We start from the raw sequence: 24,681 nt of genomic DNA, 5'->3' as shown, positions 1-24,681 counted from the left end.
AGAAGATTAGACATTTCATTGATTTAAATCTTCGATACTAAACCAGTATTGGTTAGGAAGAAGGAATGCCTTTTGATAGCTGCTCAGTTGTGGAATAGCTTGGTGGCGGAATAAGTGTACTTTCTGAGGGCCTGTGTTTATGTGAATGGATGTCTTTGTGATTTAGAGGCAGACACTCTCAGATATCTCATGCTTTTATTTGAAAATAACTTTTTAATTTTACATATACTTTATTTTATATCTATATTTAATATATTTTTATATATTTTTAATTTTATTTAAAAATTACTTTTCTTCTTCTTAAAACACTGAGTTCTGATTAACTTCATTAGCCTGATCACATTTCTTAGTCTTAATTTTGTCCAATCTTCTCTTAAGCTTAGCCTTGCTGCTGTTGGTCACAAGCATTCTAAGACAGTCTAGGTGAATCACTGCAAGTCCATTATCACTGCTAGGAAAACGTGGTTAGCAGAAGCCTTCCTGAAACTACCTGAGCGGTGTCATACTCAAGCATGAAGGACAGCCCATCTGTTTTGCTTTTGAAACAGCGAAATATTGGCTCATAAACCAGTTTATGATGCTATGACACTTGTTGATTTCATGGTTTTTTTTGTTCTCTCTCTAACCCTCCAATGACATTTAAAATGTCATGTTGGTGCCAGAAGTAGCAGCAAAATAGGTTAAAGGCTATACACAACTTAATTGTTTTTAGCTACTATATTTATTGCTCAAATCACCGAAGACTGTTTATCCAAGATTCTCTTTCCCCTATACCAGGGAACTGTTTCAAGCCGGCATTCTCTTGGAAACAGTATTCTTTGTAGGGGGAGGACACGTTAGGAGGAATTCGGCAGCACTTCTTAGTGGCTTTTAAGAGCCCTTTCTGAATTTTCTAGCTCTAGTAAAAATCTAGTCATACAAGTTGGCAGCTTTTGTCATCTGTTCCTGGAAAATCAGATCACAGTTCCAGAAATTCTCAGAAAATGAGATGATTTACATTGAGGTTCCCCACTTGTGCAATCTGTCGTTGTTACAACAATTATAGATATTCCCCAGACTTCTTTATGAAAAATGACTTCCTCACTCTTAGATACACGGGTGCTTAAACAGTTCAATTGACTCAGTATTAATTGTGGCGCAGATAAGATGTGTGGCTAAGCTCCTAAAATTTAATTTTTACATGGAGGTTAAGGGAAGGAGGGATTAAAATAGTTTCTATTTAATTATTCTGATTTGTGTTAAGATTGACAGTGAGGAGAGTGGAGTGGGTGGGTACATTTGATTAAACATTAAAGCTTCATGTGATCCTTTCAGTCAGTCATATTCAAGGGAGGAGCATTGGAAGTGGTTCAGAAAATAAATTTTGTGAATTACCATTTAAAATGTAGATCTAGTAAGAAATAGGGAGAAGCATTGTGATATTCGGCACAATGTATTGATTCTGGAGTTGGAGTAGAATTTGGAAAAACTTAGATTTAACTTCTGATCCTGACACCTCTGTGATGATCGGTTAGTTGTTTAACATCTCTGAAACTCAATTTCCACATCTGTAAAGGGAAGATAATCTCTGTCTGCTTCAGAGGGTTTTCGTAAAGTAAGCGCTTTGCAAAAAATATTTAATATAAAATACATACCATTCTGTTATCAAGCTACTTACTATAACTACTCACATAACCTTGAGAATGAATGAAGACAATGATGAAAACTGAAATTTGTAGATATATTGCAATTTCATTTTTGTTTTTGCAGGTACACACTACCACATCACCCTTTTGCCCTGAACTCATGACATTGGACGTCTAGTATTCTAAGGGTGGCTCTGTCTTCCCTCCATAGTTGGAGTAAATAGTCTGTAGCTTTTGAAAATATAGACCTGTGATGATACCCTTTTTTACCAAAAACTGGTTCAATTAGACAATAATTGTGCTTTTTTGCATACTATATTACTTTAAAACTTCAAGATAGTCAATCACTCATCATCCATATTGAGTGACCAATTGAAACAAAAGTGAAATATCCTTTGCCCTCAAAGGGCTTATGTTCTGTCCAAAGAGATTTGTACATAAGTAAATATATACAAAATAATTAATGGTTATTATTATTTCAGGATTATCCTAACAATTATTGGGATCTCAAGGGGAGGTACTAGCAATTGGAGGGGCTGTATTGCTGAAAAGCCTTTTGTGGGAGGTGACATTTGTTCTAAAACTGGAGATTCCAAGAGATGGAGGTGAAAAGTGAGTGCATTCCTGAGATAGGTGCTACCTGGGCAAAGGCATGTAGGTGTTAGGATTATTACATGTAGTAAAAAAATAATCCTGAAGAGGTGTTACATATAAATGTGTGTCAAGCTGGTGTACATTCTCCCAGCAGAATGGAAGTGTGAATCCTGGATTCCCTACTTACTACCTGTTTGATTCTGGGCAAAGCCATTTACTTGCCCTCAGTTTCTTTATTTGTAAAAAGAAAAGGTTTAGAATAGATGGTCCCTGAGGTCCTTTCTGGCTCCTGGTCTGTTATCCTAATTCCTTTCCCTGAACTTTTCTTTTATCGGCTCACCTCCAAACTTGGCTTAACATCAGAAGTCCTTGGGGGGCAGACCTCGCAGGATGGGAGGGAGGTATTTATAGTTTCAGTCTTTGTGCTTGATTCAAAGCCCATGGGCAGTTTCTTTTCCATTGTCCCAGTCCCACATGGCGTATTCATTTCGCCTAGGCTTGAGCTAATCCCTGGGAATGCTTTAGTTGGCCTTTTTAACTTTCCTGCCCTCCATCATGGAAGAAGAGAACTTGGAAGAAAGAGACTTGGAAGATTTAAAATCTTGTGTGACTAGGTGGCTTCTGAGCCCAATTTTAGTAAGTTTGCTTTTGTTCTTTTTGGTTTAAAACTGGCTAGTGATTAGACTGCCTACTATGAACCAGGGGTGGGAATCTATGGCCTTGAGGTCACATATGATCCCCTAGATCCTCAAGTGTGGCCCTTTGCCTGAATCCAAACTTCACAGAACAAATCCTTCTATTAAGGGTAATTATTATTTGGATTTAGTCAAAGGGCCGCACTTAAGGATCTGAAGGGTCACATGTGGCCCCAGGTTCCCTACCCCTGGACCAGGCCCTGAAAACTTGACAGGATCCTTGTTTTTGGAGAAGATATACCCATCTCTTTAAAGTTAGTGTGTTGCCAGAAGTGGAGAGGTTGATTTTTACAGTTATTTCTTTAAAACTACCTTTTGCTACCAGCAATTTACTTGACGGCTAAGGTTGAAATTTCTTAAAGAGTCCTTACTTGTCTCTTAAATAGGGCATTTCAGTCAAAATTTAAGTAGTTTTTGTAATTTAAATAGATTTAAATTAGTTTGGGTACAGGTATGCCGAACCACAAATGAATCTCAGGATGTATCTGGATATGCTGGTGAGAAAGTGTGGTTGGAGGGAAAGAATACTGGCACTGGAGGCAGAAAACCTGAGTTTGGTCTCTAAAATTTACTACCAGTGTGACCACAAGCGAATTGCAAAATAATTCCTGGGCCTCAAGTTTCCTCAACAATGAAGTGAAGGCGTTGGAGTAGGTCATCTCTGACCATTCTTCCAATTCTAGATCTTGCGAACCTGTGAAACTACTTGAGCAAACCAAATTGAGTCTAAATCAGTCAAGTCCTTTGGAAATTTTTGCAGAAGAAAAATGAATGTATGAAATGCTGAACACTCAAACTCCAAGAGAAGCCTCACTTCCGTCAGTTAGGGTTCATATTACACGTTTTTAGCTATATTTACACTTTGGTAAGGCTTGATGGCTCATGTCCCATTGGGTGCTGCAGGGGAGACAGGCGTGGTTCAGAGGTGCTGGGCTCCAGAGTCTTTACAGGTTACTTCATGCCAGAGCTGAGTATAAGCCCCTTGCCATATTTCTCACCTCTCACCATCACTTACAGGACCAAGTTGCAGCTTCATCTTTGGCATTTGTTGGGTGGCATTCCCAGATCCAAGCATTTCTTTGTTTGTTGATTTCTTTGGCATCTCCCCAGGACTTTAGTTATTTTAATTACAGCAGTTCTTGGAGATGAAAGACTCCCAACACCTCATAGGGATGTTAATGTCATATACATCTGTTTTCCTAAAGAAATTCTATAATGTGCCAGGAGTGTTCTGACAGGGCTGCCATCTGTCCTTCCAGAAGGAATGAACACAAGTGGATGTTGCCATGAGAACCTAATTTTCTTGCATGATACATGCTGTTCACATAGCCCTTTAACAGTTGGATTTGTAAAGCTGAAATACTCATTGACTTGCAGACTGCTAGCTGCATTGGAATTGGATGTGGTCGTGAAAAATTTTCCATTTTTCGCATCTCTACCACCTTTAGACACCACACGTGGAAAATAGAAATAGCTGTCTGTTTTTCAAGATAGCATGGTGTGGAATAGTTCTCCCGATGATAATGCTGATGACTGATGATGATGATGGACCCAACAGATGTCAATCTCCATATAACAAATATAGACCTCAGATATCTTAATGAATCTATCCAGTAAACTCTATTGCAACTTGACCATTAGCACAGACTAAATTGTTGCTAACAGTTGGGTAGATGTAACATCGATCCACATAAACTTAAGAATAACCTTTTAAAAATACCACATGCCAAATATTCAATCTCCATGCTGTATGCAATTAACAATTTTCAAAATATAGAGAATTAGCAGAGGAGGTCAATCAACATAATGGGAAGAGGATGAGATGCCTGTCATCACTGTTATTCTGTTTGTAATTGGGGGTCAATCAGCAAACATTTAAGTACAGTTGTACCAGAGGATGCCTATAAAGGGTGACCTTTTATCTTAAAATTTTTTATTCAGCTACAAAATGCAGTATTTTATGCACTCCTGCAATCTTCTGTAGCACATTTACTCTAAAAGATATTAGGGAAAGAAAACTTGTCCTAGGACTATTTCTATTTAAACCCTATAGAAAAAGATGAGATCATGGAAATAATGATGCTAATAACAAATTCCAACTACATAACAGTACACAGGACATGAAATATGACGGAATAGTATTTGGAAACAATGTGTCGCAGCCCATTTCTATCTGAACTCCATTAAACAAGATGGAAATAATGATTTCATATGATGATTATTATGTTAATATTAATAATAACTGACATTCTGTGCTTTAAGTTTTTGCACAATGCTTTACCTACATTTTCTTATTTAGCCTCAAAATACCTGCAAGTGGGGTAGGGACTAGAGATGTAGGTACCATTCTCCCGAATTGTAGGTGAGAGGCTTCTCAGTTTTGAAGTGTTCAATGTAGGATTAAAGTCTGCTTCTTCCTGACCACCACCCTAACATTCTGTCCACTGTGTCATACTAAACCCCCAAGCCAAGAGTCTATACTTGGAATGTTTTGAGCTATTGGGGAGACTCATCTTCATCCCAAATGTGCCCTACTCCATGCAGAAGTTACGACAGATGGACAAAGATACACACTATTCCAATTATTGGTCTCTATAGGGGTAAATTAATTCATACATTCATTTGTCCCACTTTTATTTATTGGGTGCCCAGTTACAAAAGAGTAGACAAGACAACTGAATTCTAGTCGTGGCTTTGTTCCTTTATATCTATGTGTTTTGGGGCAAGTTTCACTGGGAGCTTTTTTTTTTCTTCTTTTTTTTTCTTCTCTCGAAAATGGGCAAATAATCCCCCCCCTGCCTGCCACCTGAGTGTTGGGAAGATTCAAGGAGTTCATAGATGCAAAAGCAAGTTGAGCAAACTGAAAGACACTATGCAATAACGTATTGTTATGCACAGCTGTTAGATATTAAAAAAAGAGAGAAAATTTAGCCCTGTATCCCTAGCCTTGAGGAGTTTGCCAGTCCACCAAACGATTTCTACTTGGGGGAATGGAGAGGTTCTAAAGGAACCAGCTCGCCTCCAGCAAGACCCATTTACTTTTCAGTTAATAAAAGCAGTGGGACTGGGGGGCTATTTTGCCCCCTCCTCCCCCTTTCTTGTCCAAGGGCCAGCCATTTAATTTGGAGGATCATGGGAATCAGTGTTTCACTGATTTTTTTTTTAATCTTTTCATTATTTCAGAGTACCCTTTGCAAAAATGATCTTAAAAGACATTTTAACAGCTAAACTCTTTTTGCTTATCTAAGTGAGCAAAATTTGTTATAAGAACTGGCTCCAAAGTAAAAAAAGTAAGGGTGTGTGTGTGTGTGTGTGTGTGTGTGTGTGTGTGTGTCTGTCTGTCTGTCTGTCTGTGTTTGTGTCTGTGTGTCTGTGTGCGTGTGTGTGTGTGTTTGAAACATTAGATACTCTTAAATTAGTCTTTGGGGTCTCAGTTTCTGGGTGTTTCCAAGATAGTTAAATATCTTTTTAATGTCTACAAGGAGTGAATGTAGGCTTTCTACCTTGTGCAGTTTAAAGGGTAGGGATAGAAGTCTGAAGAAACAACTTAATCCCGAAGGAAATTAACCTGTCCCAAAATTTGAAATAAAATTTAAAATCTAATTTGACTTTTTTTAAAGGTTAAACACCCTCGCCCCCAGAAGAAACTTTATATCCTTTAAACAACACAGAATTACATATATATGACATATATAAAAGCTTTAAGCATGTGTTGATTGTTGAACAGGAAAGAAATACTTAGTAACCAAATTATTTTAAACTCCAGCTTTTCTTATCACTAGAGTAATGTACATACAGTATTAAGAAATGGTTTTGAATAAAATATAGGAACTGAAAATAGGGCAGCTAGGAAATCAAGTTAGTGGGAGATTAAGTTGTAGATTGGCATATCACTAATTTGTTTGATATTCAGAAATACCTTCACTAGCATTTTTGCACTTACTAGTACAGTGAATCAAATTATGAATATCTGTTAGCTCCTCTGTGTCCAAAAGGCAGCATGATATGAGAAGTAGTGAAGAGTATCCAGGTTCAAGCTCTGTGCCCATGGGCAAGTCTTGATTTCTGAGAGAAATGTGACATAACATTAATGCCATCAGGAAGCAGAGAACCTGTGTTGTGCCCAACATAAGGATGTTAAGAATGTTACCAAACCTTATTAATTTCATGTAATTGAAATCATCCATTTTATGCCTCAAAGAATGTAGAGGCAAGACAGATCAATATGGGCTACAGCAGTTGGAGAATGGATGGATAGGATTGAGGTAGATGTGTAGAAGGTGGTCCTTCCACACAGGGAAGGTCTTTCAGAGATGAATATGAGCATAGTATATTCAGAGAACTCATTGAAGTCAAGGGCTCTTGGTGGGGCGGGTTGTGGAAGACAATATTGGAGAGGTAGAATCGAGGGCTTAGAAAACGATGCAGCAGAGTTTAGATTGGCTGTGGTAGGTAGCCGAGAGAGAGCTGCAATGGATTCTTGATTCTCTAAGTGATGTTTTAGAAAGATCAGTTGAGTGGCACTATATGGGATAGGGAGATATCAGGGGGAATATACCAAGTCTTTTTGAAGCATTATTGTGTAGGAGTGTTTAAACTCGTTCTGCTTAGCCCCAGAAAGCAAGAACCTGGAGTGGTGGCTGGAAATGACAAAGAAGCAAATAAATGCAAATTAGATATTAGGCCTGATAGCTCCAGGTGCCCTACAGTGGTCTGGACTGTTTTGGGAGGAGGTAGTGAGTTCCCCTTTCCTTAAAGGTCTTCAAGTAGAGTCTTGACCCAGTTGCTGGTTATATTATCACTGGGGATTGCTTCTTTGACATGTGTGGACTAGATGACCATTGAAGTCCCTTCCAACTTTAAAAGCTCTATGATCCTATGAGCTGTGCCTAGAGATGGAGACCAGATAAGAGCATGTACATACAGTGAATATAGTCTAGCTATAAAGTGATTAATCAGGGCGAATCAATGGGATGGAAGAGGAAATTATGAGTCTGAAAGACATTTAAAAGAACTCAGTGATCACACTTAAGGACAAACTTGATTCTAGGGGATGAAACAGAGAGGAAGAGTTTTTTAATATCTCTTGAGCCTTATAACATGTCTATGGGACTCGTAGTTCAGTATTTTTCATCCTCATATTACAGACAAGAAAACTAAGCCTGAAAGAGGTGACTTGATCAAAGTCATATCCAGTGTTTGATCTCCCCAAGTATTCTATCATTAAACCTGGCTGCCCTTTAGGATTGATTATTTTCTTACTGCAGCTCAGGCACCATCTTCTTCATGAAGCCTTTCCTGATATCTTTGTTAGTGCCTTCCCTTCCCAATTACCTTGGATTTAATTATTTTCCTTCTGTGTAGGTGCATTTGTTTATATTTATCTGTATATAATTTTATATTTTTATTTATGTGGCGTATATTTTTCTATCTGTATGTCTTCTGTATTACAATGTAAGTTGTGAGCCAGGAAGGTTTCAGTCTTTGTACTTGGCCTAACCATGCCTTAATGAATATTTATTGATTGATTACTATCAACAATAATAAATACTTGCCATCCTGTAGATCCTGTAGAAAAATTTCAGTCATCCATGAGAGTTTATACAAATTAGCTAAGAAAGATAAGGCTAGGTATCCCAGTGGGTAGAGTTGTGGATTCTGGAATCAGGAGGAGCTGAGTTCAAGTCCAGCCTCAAACACTTAGTAGCTGTGTGACTTTGGACAAGTCACTTAATTTTTCCCACCTTCCATTTCTCCATCTGTAAAATGGAAATAAGAAGAGTACCTTCTGTGAGAGGACTGTTATGAGATTCAGAGGAGATAATTTTTGTAAAGCAGTTTGCAGACATTTAAAGTACTATGTTATTTATATAATTTTAATTATATCTTAGATTTTAATTCTTTGAAAATTAATCCCCTATATATTATGTACCTGCTAATTCTCATAGCAGGAAAAAAATCAGTTAATCAGGATACTCTGTTCCTGAGTATGCTGGATAATGGACTTACTGTCCTTTCTGAGGTTTGGCGCTATAAAACTTTACAGAAGTTTGAGACAGTACGGCACCCACTCTATGCATTCATCTGGCATTCAGAGGAAGAAAAATGATCTGTCTTAAGTGGAAAATAAGTTTTGATCAATGAAGATCAAGGCAACTGCTTTTGGCCAAAACAACCACCCAAACAAACAAAAAACCAGCAGCAGAAGAAGCAAAAGCTTGTCATTACTTAGTAAAGAAAGAATGTACTAAAGTCTTTTTTCTAAGAAGAGAAAGAAATAGAAGCATGAAACTTCTCTTCTTAATTTCCTAAGTTATAATGGTTTGTCTTTAAAATATTAAAAGTATTTCAATAATTTTCAGACACTTAACATTTTGGTATTAAGCTTGTTTATGGAAAGACTTTCAATGGAATGTACAAGTCCTTTTAACTGAGAAACAATTTGAAAACATTTTTTGAGAGAACATTTTAGGCAAATAATGACTTGTGACTTTCATTTGCTGGCTTTCACTAGAGGATTGCACACTTGCCTCTTTGGGAGCAGATTTTTGGCAAATGGGACGGGGAGCTGTGTGTGGAAATTGGGGCTCTTGTGCTCTGAGGCCACAGCTTTCGGAAAGCTCTTTGGTGATTAACACAAGTAAATAGTTGTCCATTTATGCTTCATTACTGACTATTAGTCATACAGTAAATAACGTCACGCTGGCAGTTTCCCCGGAGCACAGTAAATACTTATGTACAGTTTAGGAAGATGCTGAAAAAAAAAGCAATGCTGGCACTTTTTGTAAAGGAAAAAAAGAGAGAGGGAAAGAGAAAAAGAAAAAAGTACTTGAAATTATAGTAGATGAGGTTGACAGGATGTTATATTAACTTAAGTGGGTTTCTCCTAAAATTTATCCTTAAGGAAAAAGGAAGTATTCTGAGTACTCCATTATTAATGCTGAAATTGAGTTTTTCCTCCTACTTAATTTTTAGTCACTTTGATTATATTTCCAGTAAAGTCCCATGGCATCCGAGTTCAGAGAATATCTATCTTAGCACTGATGTTAGCTGCTCTGCCTCCCTATGTCTCTCTCTTTCTAACGCTGATAGATTTCATAGGAGTCAGATGGGACCATAGAGGTCATCAGCTTCCTCACTTTACAGTGGATGAAACTGGGCCACGAGGGGCAGAATGAATGACTTGCCCAAGGCCACCCATTAGTTAGGAAGGAACAGAGGCGGGAACTGAGCCCAGGTCACGTCTTTCAAAGTCAGTGTTCTTTTCATTTTACCACAAAGGTCTCTCTACTGCTAAGGAACCTATATTTGAAAGAAAAGGGCAGCATTATGATTGATGAAAACATAACAGTCATGTGTCCTGGAAATTGCCCTGAAATTTTAATTTTGGCCAAGAAAATGAGATAAGCTTCACGTTCTTACAGAGCGTGTTCTTATAAAGGGCTGCATTGTGGTTTTTTTTCTCTCCACCTCTCACATCATTCCTGGTCATTTAAGAAATTTAATGAGATGCTTTATCAATAGTAGCAATTGTAATAATGTATTTAGATAGTGCTTTGTGATTTACGAAACAACATACGTTATTATCTCTTTTGATTCTTTAACAACTATTTAGAGCAATTAGTATCCTATCACTATTTTATGGATAAGGAAAACTGAGGCTCAGAAATAAAGTGGCTTGCTTAGGGTCATATGACGAATAAGTATTTGTGAGTAATATTTGATTTTCAGGTTTTCCCGACTCTTAAGTGTCTCTGTTTAAAGTTTCTCTCTCTCTACCAGTTCATTGCTTTCACGTTAGATGGTGGTTCCCAATTTTTGAGCTTGCCCACCCCCTATTGTAAGGGGTTTATGAAGATGCCAAGTATCACACACACCAACTATTGTCAATTTGATTTGTGTTTAAATTCAACGAAGTAGAGAGCAAGATTCACTGTGGTAAATAAGTAAACCTACTTTCTGTAAAATGAGTAGATACTATACCATATATGTGTATGCGCACACTCTCTCTTCCTCTCCCAAAAGAATTAGTGCAGTTATAATGAGACTTTTGAGCCACCGTGTATGTGTATACACATTGGTTTTTGTCCTAAATAAGGAAATAGAGTTGTGATTAATAAAATTCAAATTCATTTACTAGTATGAAGTTACAAAAGCTTTTTGTCATCTGGTGTTTGAATGGTATGGCTATTCTTGTTGGACTATGCTGAGCATACATCTCTATAGCTACTACACAATTTATCTAAAAATGACTGCTTTCTACACTTTGGCACCTAGTTCCTTGGCTCTTAGAATTGGAATTGAGAGTGACAATTGAACCTGTCAGCAGTGACACCCTTTGATAGGTAAAATGTATGGTACAAATGAAGACTTTTCTAGATTCTTTGCTTTTGCTCAGTGGAGAACTCCAGGTAGTTGGGGATAGATGAAGTATGGTGAATGAGGAAGAGAGAGAAAGCTAGTTGGTCTTTATTGCAGAGTGTGAGACAGGGAGTAATGTTCAACGAGGCTGTCTTGATAATTTGGAGCCAGGAAGTAAAGGACTTTAAAAGTCAATCAGAAGAATTTCTGTTTTATCTTAGAAACGATGTAGGGGAATCACACAGTCAGATCTGTGCTTAAGGACAATTCCTCTACCATCTGTGGAGGATGGATTGGAGTGGGTTAAGACGAGGCAGGGGGACTGGTTAAGAAACTGTTATAGCCAGCTAGGTGAGAGATGATGAGGTTCTTAATTGAAGTGATAACTGTGAGTGGAAGGAAGAGTTGGGGGTGGGGAGGTCCAGTGCAAGAGGTGTGAAGGTAGAAACATGAAGATTTGGCAATGAATTGGATATGTGAGCTGAAGGAAGGGCTCAGACTATGAATGTAAGTAAATGCCAAGGTACAGATGTGAGAGATAGGAGGTAGCCTACAATGAATATCTAGCAAGCCACTTTGAAATAACACTGAGTAGGCAGGTGGCGGCCAGATTGTAGAGAACTTTAAATTCCAGATTTAGTTTTTATTTTACTTCAGGAAAAGGTTTTCCTTTTCATGAATTGTTGTATGCAACTAATGGATTACCTGTCCCAAGTGTGAGTACTGAACCTGCCTTGCCCTTTGAACCAGCATCTCGTAGCTCAGCCCTTTCAAATGTTCCATTTTGTGGGTATGATATGATATGATATGAAAGGCTCAGTCTCAGACTGGGAGCAAGTAGCCAATGGTGAGACCATAGCTGGGGATGAAGCTGTGGAGCCAGTCTTTTGTCTTTTCATTTACCTGGCCCTGTGCCTGTGACATTTAGCCATCTTGCTTCTGCCTGCTCAGTGGACCCCAGAAATGAGGAAGAACTCAGCCAGCTCCCATAAGAAAATTACATCATCCTAAACCCTAGTATCTTTTCCTACTCCATTAGTTCATTCATTCAGCTTGTTATGTGCCAGTTGCTGTGCTAGTGACAGAGAGGGATGTTCAGAGATGAGTGCCCTCAAGGAGGTTACAGACCAGTAGGGATAACAGACCTGGAAAAGAATCATTAGAACACGAAAGAGAGTGGAATGAGTGCCTAAAAGAGATAGAACCCACTCGGAGATTTCAGAGGAGAGAATGATCACACTTACATAGAAGGGATCCAGAAAAGGCGAAAAAGTACCATGAGATGGAGATCTCTCTCACATCTACAAAGTATGGATGCTAGAAGTCCTAAAATTCTGCAATTCTATCTACAAATCCTGGAAGTTCAAGGAAGAAATTCAGGCTGCTTCTAAAACCTTTTGTCCTCATCAATAAATACTTCCTTCAGAGAGGTAGAATTATATAAGGGAAAGAGCTCAGGACTTGACAATGATGCCTTGAACATGAATGTTTGAAATCCCTTAACTTCTGTGGACCAAATAATTTGTATTTCTCCAGTGCAGCAAAAGGTCATGTGAAATCTCTGTTCGCGTCTCAGTTCTCTACTAGACTAAGCCCCATGAGGGCAGAAGTTGTCTGTTTTCTAAATAGTATCTCTCCCTAGGACCCAAGTTAGGAGTTTGAACACAGCAGACTCTTAATAAATGTGTCCTGAAGAAATGAATGAACCTGAAATAACCTCCTTAGTGGTTATTGCAAGCAAAGCCCTTTTAAAAACCTGAAGACAACAAATGATGTATTATTATTATAATCATTATTAATTTGATTATTTTTACCACGATGGGTTCATGATTGCATTGATGTCTGGTACAGATAGCAACCTGTCCATTCCTTCACATCTTGTGCAACTCTTGCCTATATCCTCCTGTAAATCTTTCAGAGGGGGTCCATCCGGTGTGCTTGAGGCCTTCTCTAGATCAGTGGTGTAAAATCAAAACAGAAGGCTAAACTAGCGGGGCACATTGACTTGGAAAATACCAAAATGACATTCCCTCTTTTCTGTTGTATTTTTATTTATTCTGTTCAATATTTCCTAATTACATTTTAATCTGGGTTGAGCGCTCTAGGAGTCAGGCATCCTTGGTGCCGTGTTTTACCCCTGTTCTGGATCATCTGATATTGTGGTTATCTACTGGTTGTTTTTCCTTGCTTGTACTACATGATTGATACAACTCCTTTCCTAGTCATACAACTCTCTGACGATATCCGTTATCTGACTTGTGAAACCTGCTTGATTATTTTGGTGGTTTTGTGACAGATTGGAGAAGGGAGTGACTAGAGGTAGATGGATGTGTTAGAAGGCTAAAGCTATGTGAGAAGTGAAGAAAGCCTGGACTGAAATGGTGAGTGGTGAGTAGACACCTACTAGTAGATAAGAGAGGGATTTCAACAGGAGAATCAATAGGGCATTGGATGTGGGTGGTAAGGGAGAGGGGAAGAATCCCTGTTGATTGTGGAGGAAGAAGAAGGCTGAGAGACTGGGAAGATGTTAGTGCCATCAGTTGAAACAGGAAAATTGAAAGACAGAAGTTTGGGGGGATGAATTTAGTTTTGGACATGTTGAATAGCAAGGCATTTTTATTGCTTCAGAACATCTGGTTAGAAAACCCATGCTTCCTTTAGACAGGCTTCTGTAGCATCTGCAAGACATTACTCATGCTCTGATCAGCTCCCTTGTATCCTGCATTCTTTGCAAGTATTCAGTATCCACTGTCTTAGAAATTATGGCAAAACTGTCATCAGAAAATCTAAGAGACTGAAATAATTATTTTAGAGTGAATACATTTTCAGTGTGAGCTGTCTGGGGTTCTTTTACCCAGACTTCTTTCATTTAATTAATATATAAGGCAAGGTAAAATAATGAGATTAATCCCACATTTTGTGATGATATTTAATGCATTAAACTAGTGGCACCCTTGAAAACTGGTTTCCTTATGTTAGAGTTATAGCAACCAGTTCCTTCCTGTTGGTGTGAAGGTCACCCAGTTTATTTAGTGGTGATGGGAGAGTTTTCTTAAATAATAGGCTATGGGGGATGGTAAAAGGGCATTAGCAATCACATGGATCTTGACATTTTCCATTCTCTCCCCATGAGTATGATGATAGTGAGCGGTAATATGCATTCTTACCACATTGATGGGTAGCAACCAACAACCACAGAAGATAATTGGTATGCGTGTGTGTGTGTGTGTGTGTGTGTGTGTGTGCATGAGAGAGAGAATAAGATATGATTTCCCACAGCCCTCCTCCATTTTTATCTTTTGCTCTTGATTGAATAAATGTAAAAAAAAAAAACACCCAAAACATTTATTAAACTCTTACTGTGTGCTAGTGCTGAGCTCAGCGCCAGACACAAATATAAAAAACAAGCTGATTCTTGTCCTCAGAGAGCTCACATCCCACTAGGGGAAGAGAGCCCACAAAAAGGAGTCAAGATCTGGGAAAAGTGTTTGATTTAGAAATTCACAAAAATGACAAGCAGAATCCCAAGGCATTGATAGTTTTCTAGGACCTGTAATGATTTGATTGCTGTTTCCAGAGCAAGAGGTTGATGAGGAGAGGAATGCCTGGATTGGAGCTGAACTGCTGAGTCCAAAGCAGGGTAAAGTACAGTAGTATAGCATGAAAATGGTCAGAGTACATGATGATAGCTCCAGTTGTTCATTTATTTCAGTCATGTCTGACTCTGTGATCCCATTTAGGATTTTTTTGGCAAAGAAACTGGAGTACTTTGACATCTTTTTACTCGAGTAAACAGAGGCAAACAGGGTTAATTGATTCACCCACGGTTGCACAGCTAGTAAGTGTCTGAGGTCGGATTTGAACTCAGGTCCTCCTGAGTCCCAGCACTCTATCCTCTGTACCACTTAGCTGCCCTGAACATAGAGATTGGTGAACTTTTCATGAATCAGGAGCTTAGGGCCCTAGAAAAGGAGTTGGAATGCGAAGTTGGAGGCAGGAATGGAGTGAAGATAGGCCAACTGATGCTATCTTGGTCATGGAGCCTTAGGAAAAATTGGGAAACAAAGGGTATAACCATTTTAGAAAAAGAATAGCAACTTATTTTTGTTTTTGAAGGATACCAACTGCTTTGATTAATCTGTGCTGAAAAACACAAACTCTTATACGTAATGAATCTGTGGTATCATCTGTGTCTTATCTCTCCATCTGTTCTCATCCATTATGTTTATTGTCCATTTCTTACCCTGAACTGGAATCTAAGGCCATTTTATGGTTCTTTCATCTCAGGGTTAATTTATTTGTTGTTTTTCATTCTTTAAAAACGGTTTTAAATTGATACCCTTAAAAAAACCCATTGTCTTTTTCCATTGATCCTACTCCACCCTACAGAACTCTTTTGTCATTCATTCTTGACACACAACCAGCTCACCTCTTCTTCCAGTGATGTAGGGTCCCCTCATGGTGTTTAATCCCTTCTATAGTGCAAATTTTCATTGGTAAAACACTGCAGCTGGCTTTGTTTTTATGGCTACTTCTAATTATGAATCTTTGAGGGATCTTGTCATTTCAGGATTCCCCACCACGCAGCACAAGCTGCGATATTAAAGAGATGGACTTTTCTGATGGCTTGCAAGTAGTTCGAGATCATAGACTTCCCAAATGGGGTCCACCTTGATCTTCTAGTATTTTCCATTCTGGTATCTCGCTGCATTGGCCATCTCAAGCACCTGTCCAAAATGAACCAAGTTAATGACTTGGCCTGTAGCTAGATCTGTCTTTTTTCTCATTCACATTGTTTTTCAAGAGTAGGTGGTTAGATCAGTCTTCTGTCATGGCTCTGGATTTCATTTAGGAGACTCCATAGCATTGTGGGGACTTAATGCAGCTCGTATAGTGGCATCTTGGAGGAGGAATATTTGGATAATTCCACAATCACTAGGGGAAAAACTCCAATTAGGAAAAAATGGCACTATAAAAAAAGAAAATCAAATAGTGATAGGCGAAGACAGTAAATCCCTGGTGCCAGACCATCTTGTTACCTAGCAACTTCATCTTGGTGTCTCATATTTTTGGAATAGTCTTTCCAGAAACAACAGAAATACATGCACTCCAATCCGAGTCCTTGAAGTCTACAACATGGATTATTTCACTCAGGTTGAGCCACCAGTAGTAACTTTCCCAGAGGCCAAAGGGGCAGTTGGATCCCTATCACTGGCCCTAGTTCAGACTTAGGAATCAGTTCTTTTGGGGATTAGCGGAGGGTAACATGGATGAGGAATTATTGGATACAGTGTGGCCTTGAAGTCCTTCCTCTTTTCCTGTATTCCTAAATGTGTCCCCGGGAGTACCCTGGGCCATGGCACATAGTATCTACAATATAACCACTATTATTATTTATCATTATTAATGAATGAATCAAAGAAAAATTTAAAAGTATTGTAAGCATTGGATATACAAATCGAAAAAAAAAAATGAGACAGTCCCTGAGATCACATAGTTGAGAAAGGCCACGTTTGAAGGCGGGTAGAACAAACCAGAAATCCTGAGGTCACAATAGAATGGCACCCAGAAGCAGGGCCCAGAGGTCTTAAGGATGTGTCATCAGGGTCCAGGGGTCTGGAAGGTGGAGCAGTAGTATCTTGACCTAATTGTTGCAGCCTGGTGATGCTCTTGTTCAGTGTAAGGCTTGTAGTTGGTGACTTCTCCCTCATCTGGATAGTATAAACAGAATCTTTTAGGGTTGGGGGAAGGCATAGGGCTGGGGGTAGGAGGGGGAGTGGAGAGGTTCCGGGTGGCCTGGAAGTCATTGGGGAGGGATCTGAGGTTAGGCATCCAGTGATTCAGTTAACCGAAGAGTTTATCTTAAATATAGAATTCATGAAGTACAGTGAAATAAACCAGGCAAGGTAGATGGGAGGCAGATTGTGGAGAGACTTAAAATGCCAGGCTAAGGCTTTTGTATTTTATCCTATAGGCCCTGGGGAGCCACTGAAGGTTTTTGAGCAGAGAAGTGACTGGTCAGACCTGTGCCTTAGGAAGATTATTTTGGCAGCTCTGTGAAGTATGGATTGGAGAGGGGAGAGACTGGAAGAAGGGAGACCCATTAGGATGTTATTGCACTAGTCCAGGTGAGAGGTAATGAGGGCTGGAACTAGGGGTGGTATCCATGTAAATGGAGAAGATGGGACAGATGGAAGGGGACCTGGTGTTTAATATATACCAACTGATTGAGATTGAGGAGAAAGAAACTTTTGATGGGAGGGAAATGAAGGTCAAATACTAAAAATTTGAAGCCAGAAGGGTTCAGCTGAGATTAGGTCATTTAATGGACCCAATTAACATAAGAGCTGACTTCTCCAACAACCTTCCAGCAGGTCCCATTTGAAGATTAATGGAGAGGGAGAATCAAGGTTTACTTAACTTCACTGACCATTTTTTTCCTCATCTGTAAAATGGGGGCAGTTATTCCTAGTATTGACTTCACAGGATTGTTTTGAGAGAAAAATGAAGTAATATGTGAAGTGTTACAATATGCCAGCTATTATTATTTATAATAAGGAGTTAAAGAAGTATTTTGGTAAAATACCTGGAACTAAAAACCTTCATTTTCATGCCTTTTAATGAGGAGTTTGGAGCCAGGTGATAGCTCAGTGGATAGAATGTGGGGCCTGAGCCAGGAAGATCTGTACTCAGATGCCACCTCATATACATCCTAGCTATGTGACCCTGGTCAAGTCACTTAAGCTCTGATTGCCTAACAGAATAGATCCACTGGAAAAGGAAATGACAAACCACTCCAGTATCTTTGCCAAGAAAACCCTAAATGAGTTCACCGAGGGTTGGACACAACTGTAAAATGACTGAACAGCAACAAAATTGAGGAGTTTAGAAAAGTTTGCATTCACAAGTTTCCAAACCAGACTCTTAGTAAACTGATCTATTTGTTTCACTGTTGGATCTGGGGTGAAAGGGTGTGTGTTGGAGTTAGATGACTTTTTAGTTTCCATAGGTGTCAGGAATGAGTTTTCCTCATCTGGTTTTTCTTTCCAAAGCATTTTAATGAATTAGCCCATGCAGAACTATGGTAACACTTCCATTTGTAGACCATTATTTCTGATTCCTTAGCACTCAGAGTCACTTTTTCCTTATTCTTGGAGCTTACCTCCTTCTGCTCAGTTAGTGGCTACATTGGGTTCGGAAGCATCTATTGTTCCTTATTGAATTATCTTTAGCAATTGGCTATCTTTATGAAAGGAAAACCAGAAAAGCTACTGCTGTTCCCATCTGGGCAGTCATTTAATTGTACACAAGCCTTTGCTTTGTTGAATCATCTTTCAGCGAACACTCTCCTTTCTCCTGTTACTTCACATATTAAAATATCAGTGCCTGTTGAGGAGGATAACAATGTAGACCTAGCTGTCATAGAAGTTGTATCTCATAAAACACCTAATCTTTCAAATAAAAGTACATCTGATTTCCTAAGGAAGTTTTTCATGTGTTTAAAATGTATTTTCTGCATCTTGGTGAAGTCATTGATTCCCAATAAAAAGTAGAAACAGATCGTTTTAAGTATTTAAAGATTGCCTTACTTGAAATGTGAGAATGAATGTTTGTAAGCCTGAAAAAAGGTTTGTAAACCTGAATTATCTAGTCAAAAATTAGGATTTTTTTTTTTAAGATTGAAGCTAGGTGTTTGTTGTGATAAGTAGCATATTTTTTATTATAATTCAGAGGATAACTTTGGATTTTGAGTTCAGAGAAATAACCGTTTAGGGAGATGGCCTTGCTTTTGCTTCTTACAATTGTTTTCTTTGGAGAAATTTTCAATACTCTTAAGCAACTTAAAGAGTCCAAGTTTTCTAATCATCAGTTCAGTGGCTTCTTTATTGATTATTTAATTCCTAGAGATTGGTGTACAAATAAAAGACCAGTTGGAAACAAATTAGTGACCCTGGTCAAATTCCTTTTTGTAAAGCATGTGTTTGTAGGGTCGAGATAGGGAAATCAATGCCATTTCAATTTCAGTATTGAGCCATGGTAATAGAGCTGGGGGATACTAGACTCTAAAGGACCTTAGGGATGATCTTGCTCATATAACAGAAGAGAAAAGCATGAGGTTCAGGAGGTAAAATGAGGCAGATCTGGTACTAGAACCCAGGTCTTCGGATTCCCTAGTCCACAATTCTTTTTACTGAATTTTTAAAAGACTTTTTGCAGGTCCTTTATGTTTTCATTTGTTATTGCAAATTTATGTAGATTTTTACTTATACTTTGTGACTTGCTCTAATATTCTAATTTTGAGTTACTTTTCACTTATTATATTTAAGGGCAGGATAAAATGTTTAACAACCAGCTTTCAAAAATGTATGAGTGGTACATTAAAGTTAGATGTTATTAACAGTTTCTCCCATTCCCTTTTTAAGTCTAGTCTAGAAAAGGGGGGATATTAATTCCTATATAAGGATCCTTGTAGACCACATGTTAACTTAGAAAATCACATGTTTTGACTAATATGGAAATAGGTTTTACGTGATTGCCTATATGTGTCTATATGCCTATATCAAATTGCTTCCAGTCTTAGGGAGGGAATAGGGGAGGAAGAGAGGGAGAAAATTTGAAACTCAGAATTTTATAAAAAATGAATGCTAAAAATTGTCTTTACATGTAATTGGAAAAAAACCTGTTAAAAAAAGGAAATCACATGCTAACATTATCTATATTCTGTTGTATTTTTATTTATTTTGTTACTTATTTAGCAATTACTTTTTAATCTAGTTTCCTGATTCCCTTGTATGTTTATAACTTCTAGTCTAGGCCATCCATAAAACAATAAATCAAGCTCTGATTTGTCGTTTGTGGAGATCCAAGGTACAAGCGCTGAAAATGAAACCTTAACAATTAGCTCTCCTGTTAGAGATGGCTATATATAGCACACCCTTGGGTTGAGGTGGCCTCCTCCTATCTATGTCATCTGACAGATAGGACTAGACCTGAGAGTTCATTGGGTTTTTTTTTTAGGATCTCTCAGGTGAGAATATTGTTTTGGCTCACCACCACCAGCCCCTTTCTCTGCAATTTATAGTCTTAGGGAGCTGCCAATAGTCCTGCTAGATAAAGTGACTTGCCCATGATCACACAACTGTTCTGTATCAGAGGTGGCACATGAAACAGGTCTTCCTGGCTTTGATTTCAACTCTCTATCCACTGATCCATACAGCCTCTCAGTAAAAAGTAACATTACTATTTAAAAACACATACGATAGAACAATTTGTGGGACACAAATTTAATGGAGTATTGCTATGCTGTAAGCAGCATTGTGGCTGTAAGCAATCAAAACAAACCCCTTGTAATGTGTATAATAAAATAAAACAAATTCCCACATTGGCTGTGTCTGAAAATATGTCCTATTTTGCCGCTTGAATCTAATATTCCTTCTCTGCCAGGAACTGGGTAACATGATTCATCAATATCGAACCCTCTGGAGTCATAGTTGGTTATAGTCTTCATCATTGATTCTTAAGTCTTTCAGAGTTGTTGTTTTTCCCGGTTATCATACAAATTGTTCTCCTGGTTCTGTTTACTCTGCATCAGTTCATGTAGGTTTTCCCTATTTTTTCTGAAACCATCCCTTTTTGTTATTTGGCGCAGTGGTTAGAGGGCTTGGCCTTAAGTCATGAAGACCTGAATTCAAATGTGAACTCAGAAACTTCCTAGCTGTGTGACCCTGGGCAAGTCACTTAACCTCTGCTTGCCTCAGTTTCCTTATCTGTAAAATAGGGCATCTATCCCGAAGGGTGGTTGTGAGGATCAAAGGAGATGTTAATTGTAAAACACTTGGCACAGTGCCTAGCATATAGTAAGTACTATATAAATTCTAGCTATCACAATAATTTCATATGAAATAATAATATTCAATTATATTCACATGCCATAGTATATTCTTTGCTACTACAAAAAGAGATGTTATAGATATTTTTGTCCTTATAGATCCTTTTCCTCTTTCTTTGACTTCTTTGGGGTACAGGCCTAGCAGTGGTGGCATACCTGGGTCAGAAAGTACATCAACTTTTTGGACGTAGTTCCAAATTGCTCTTTAGAATGCCCAAGCAAATTCACAGCTCTACCAGAGTATGTTTGTAACCTCTCCATTAATTGTTCTTTTTATACCATCGTGGCCAATCTAATGAGTATAAGTTTCTTTAATTTTACTTTTTCTAATCCGTGATTTGGGGGCATTTTTCCATGTTCGTTGATAGCTTGGATTTCTTTTGAAACCTATCCAAGAAATATTTGAATCAATTCCTTACATGTCTTGTATAGGAGATCTTTATCAAAGAAACTTGCTACAAGGATGTTCCCCTACCTGACAGATTCTCTTCTAACCATAACTGCATTTGTTTCGTTCATGCAAAAACTTCAAGTTATTCTGTTATGATATTTGTATAGACTTGATATAAGAATATGTTGAGATGAGTAAGAACCAGTATTATTTTTCTAGTAGATGGAGAACCAACTTTGGAAGTAGGAAAGTGTTAGATTCCCCACTACAACACATTCGGCAATTAGTCATCCAGCTTTCGTTGAGTTTTTCTCTTGCTTTTTTACCATTTCCTTTCAGTTCTAAATTTAAGCAGTCTGCTAATTCTAGGTCTGATGTCAAACTACCCCGTTATTAAGCATCAGCCTTGGACTGAGAGTGAGGAAGACCTGAGTTTAAATCTGGCCTCAGAGACTTAATAGCTGCATGAGTCTGAGCAGTTCTTTCAATCTTTGTCTGCCTCACTTTCCTCAACTGTAAAATGAGTTTAATAATACCAAGTACTTCAAAGAGTTGTGTGGTTAAAAATGAGATAATATTTTTAAAGTACTTCGTACAGTGCTTGGCATGTAGTAGGTGCTTAATAAATTTTTTCCCCTTCCTCTTGCCTCTTTCATTTTTTCCTTTTACCATCTGCACTTTTATCCTCTCTTTTATATCTTTTAAGAAACCAAAGAGTTCGATTCATGGAAATTGAAATAAAGCATTTCTTAAACCTTTTATCTGTGAATGTCCTTCTAAAATATAAGTTTCATAAGGCCAAAGATCATTTCATACCTAATCTGCTCTTCCACCATTGTGTAAACAGTGCTTGGTACATACTAGGTTTTTAATAAATATTTTTGAGTTAAGATCAATTGAATTTTAATTTGTCTCATACTCTCCTAATCCACTGGTGCATCTTTGTAATCCAAGTACTTAGCATACAGGCACTTACTAAATGCTTGTTGAGTGACGGAGATTGAAATAACAGTTTACAAGATCAAATGAAATGATCTTTGTAGAGTGTTTAACACACAGTAGGTGCTTAATAAATGCTTATTCCTTTCCTTAATTTCTCTTTTATAGAAATTAGCATAGAAAAAGGAACCTGACAAGAATAAAAGAAACTAGGCAGGACAAAAAATTTTTAACTCTGCTAGGTTCATGCAACTATGATCTAATTTGTTTTATGGAAAATAAAGGTGTTAATTATTAAACCTCTTCATCAATTGCTAGATCACGAACATCCTGTATGTAGAATTGGTAGGATACTTTGATGAAATCTGGGTCAATCCTCTCATGTTATTCTTGTAGAGAAAGGTGGAGAGCTATAAGCTTGATGACATAGTAAATTTAAGTAGTTTTGGACCTTGGTGAGCATCTGGATCCAACTTGTTCTGTATGAGCTTGAAGAAGGGTCATTGACTTAGCGGCTTAGACATCCATGCTCGGTCCTTTGTTGTAGTTTAGCATTTTTTATTAGCACCCAACTCTACTTTGATTAAGGTATCTAGAAGGTCTACTTCTCCAGTCTGCTGACGACACAAAGCCAGAATGAGTAGATATCACTAAGTCAGACTCCATAATGATCTCCCCAGACTGGAATGTTGGGCCAAATCTAATAAGATGAAATTTAATGAGGATAGATGCCAAATTTTTATACTTGCATTCAGGAAATCAACTTTACAAATGCAAGATATGAATCAACAATTATTTATTATGGGGGAAGTATGGAGTATGGTTAGTGGGGAATTCACCTGGGGAAATCTAAGTTTTCAGTGGACTGCAAACTCCATACAAGTCAACAGTGTGGTATGGCAAGCATTTAAAGCCATGTTGACTTAGGCTGCATCAAGAGACCTGTTGGCTTAAGGGAGATGCTAGTCCCATCCTCAGCTCTGCTCAGAATGTACTTGGTCCATTGTGTTCAGTTCTGGTCATTACATTTTAGGGGGGACATTGACAGTTTGAGATTCCGCTGCTGCTGAATGCTCCTTTTCCATCTCCTTCTTTCCCTTCTGCTTCTTCCTTCCTCCTCCAAGATTGGAATTTCCTTCTTTTGCCACTAGATGTCATTCAGGCGCAAATTTAAGGCTCTCAGTTTTAAAATTAATTAGGTGGAAAAAAATTATCATCCTTTTTGGTAAATGTGATGTATATGTTTTTTGAGACAGCATATTCATGTAACTCTTTGGGCAAAGTTTAAAAAGTATTGCTTTAACTTTGATGACCTACCACTAAATTCTTACCAGAATTGTCAGAAGTGTATCAGCCAGGGGTCAGTTCATAACTTTGAAAGAACAGTGTGACATGACCATTCAACAGTTTTGCCCTCAAAATATCAAGTGCACTCAGTGGTTCAGGGCTAACCAGATACAATTCAAAGAATACAGCTTGGCTGTTGACATTTAAAAAGAAGTGATTCCATTCAAAAGTGGGGAGTCATTTTTAAGCAACTTTATTAACAGAAACCATTAAAGCAGTAACAGAAGCTTCTTATATTTAATACATTTTCTTTTTTTTAGTATTTGCCAGGAGCCTCCTATGTGTCATGACCCAGTTCTAAGCACTCAGAATACAGAAATGACAAATACCACATTTTCTGTTTTGATAATTTCATGGTCAAGGAAGGCAATTGGTGTAAATGCACAGCTAGCTAGGATACCGACATGATCCACATGAGATTATCCCAATGAAGTCATTTTGCACTATACATTATAACCAAATCCCATTATAAAGTTTTGAAATATTGCTTTACCATCAAAGAAAAGGATAGGAGCAAGCCATGAGAATTCAAAAAAGGAGAGATTATTTTTAGCTTTAATGATTGACTTTAAAATGGGGGGAGGAAAGCCCAAAACTTTGTGGATTTGAAAAAGACAAACAACTTTTAACATTTTTCTAGTCTAGGAAGAAAGAGGAAAAGGTGAAAACTAGTTCTTTGCACCAAAGTATTTTGTCTTTTAAGTTTAGCTGATAAGTATTTTTAAAATTCCATTTTTAAAAAATATAGAAAATACTTACAATGGAAAATTAACCCCAAATTCAAAGATTATAATTACTGTGGATTTGTTCATTTTTAAAAATCCACCACGAATAAGTTTG

General features: G+C 37.9%; 1 protein-coding gene across 4 annotated transcripts in view; it reads left to right on the top strand.

The window, feature by feature from the left end:
* GRB10 (growth factor receptor bound protein 10) overlaps positions 1–24,681 on the top strand; it is a 262,309-nt gene that overhangs the window by 82,897 nt on the left and 154,731 nt on the right. Inside the window, exon 1 of one of the 4 annotated variants that reach the window (XM_072598163.1) lies at positions 17,250–17,403. The exons of the other annotated variants lie outside the window; for them this stretch is intronic. The gene's annotated coding sequence lies outside the window, so the exon portion shown is untranslated. Of the gene's footprint in view, positions 1–17,249; positions 17,404–24,681 lie in introns of those variants that run through there. 4 annotated transcript variants of the gene reach the window in all.

Source organism: Notamacropus eugenii, chromosome 3 (assembly GCF_028372415.1).
Source record: "Notamacropus eugenii isolate mMacEug1 chromosome 3, mMacEug1.pri_v2, whole genome shotgun sequence".
Classification (NCBI taxonomy): Eukaryota; Metazoa; Chordata; class Mammalia; order Diprotodontia; family Macropodidae; genus Notamacropus; species Notamacropus eugenii.
This window is presented reverse-complemented; position numbering and strand designations above follow the sequence as displayed.